Consider the following 1,456-nt stretch of genomic DNA (forward strand, 5'->3'; position numbering starts at 1 on the left):
AAAACCACACCATGCCAGAGCTATTTTCAAACGTTTGCCGTCTGTGGGCTCTGTCTCTTTCCATTGCCTCCTTCTGCTTGCTTCAAATGAAAAGAGGACAAGGCGCAGGGGACAGGGGAAGCTTCCCAGACCCTATGTTTTCCTAATGTGCTTTCTCTGCAAGTCTGCAACATATACTTGGAAATAACAGGGCGTCCCATTCTTGCGCCTTAGCAAAAAAAACACCTTTTTTGTGCCGAAGAAAATAATAACGGGGTGTTCACATGAAATTCAATCATTCCTGTTCACCGTCACTAGCTTAATCATGCTCTAAGAATGAGAGATGTTGCTGAGTCTTTTGCGTAAACCATGGAGATGTACTTCTTGCAGTAGAAACACGACGACCACTTTCTTTGTGCTAAACAAGAGGACACCCATAATATAGTGAGGGGAAGAGAATGCATAATTCATCCAAACTGTTATGCTCTGTAATAAATAACTGAAAACTTCCATGGGTTTTAAGTCTTATTGCTTTTTCTTACCTGAATAGATTGGTTTTTTCCTAATGAGAAAATGTCGTTGCTAAAAACAAAATGCTTAAGCTTAGAACCTTACCCTGAAAATAGTTTTCAACTCTTCTCTCTACTCTTCAAACATTGGAGGAGATACCATATCAATCTTAAATTTCACTGGCTTTTCTGACAAGAAAGTCTTTCCTTAGAAGATACTTGTTAATGGAGTCCACAGAACTTGATTTCCCTGAGATTGTATTTATTCACTAGGGGCTATATATTTTTTTTTCCGGAACTTTCCACCACTTTTTCTGGTCATTTGACTATAAATCCACTGCTAAGTCAAAAGCTTATAATTCAGGAGCAAAAATACCAGTTGTTTTAATGAATTATGTCAATATATGAAATTTCGTTCTTAATCTCATAAACGAGGAATGAAGAGAGAAAGTTGGTTCTGTTCCTTGATTTCCATCTGTGTGGAACTTAGACGCTTTTTTTTCGCAGTAAATTAAGATTCAACAGATTTCTGACTCAAAGCACTATAGTGAGGAAATACGATCTCACATAATTTAAGACAAGAATCGTGTGCCCAGGTAATTTTCTCTGAATTAACAGTTCCTTGAGGTGGGGAGGAGTTAACATAATATGGAGGGCTTGAAAATCTTCTCTGAATTAGGCAGAAGAATTAACATATACTATTTTATACAAGGGAAACCTTAAAACACACAAATTAGCACAAGATACAAATACCCTTACCTCATGTGTCTCCTGCTCCTACGACCTCTCAGATTATTACACTCTTCAGGTATTGATCAGCTAGATTGACTGCTAGATTAATGCCACTTTTCTATAGATGGAAGACATAATGTGGTTGTTTCTATTAATGACGATGTCATGTATTCCCACTTCCTAACTGTACTTGTGAATAACGGCATACACTGTGTAGTCAAGTGATTACCCCTAAT

Source organism: Prionailurus bengalensis, chromosome F2 (assembly GCF_016509475.1).
Source record: "Prionailurus bengalensis isolate Pbe53 chromosome F2, Fcat_Pben_1.1_paternal_pri, whole genome shotgun sequence".
In the NCBI taxonomy this organism is placed as follows: domain Eukaryota; kingdom Metazoa; phylum Chordata; class Mammalia; order Carnivora; family Felidae; genus Prionailurus; species Prionailurus bengalensis.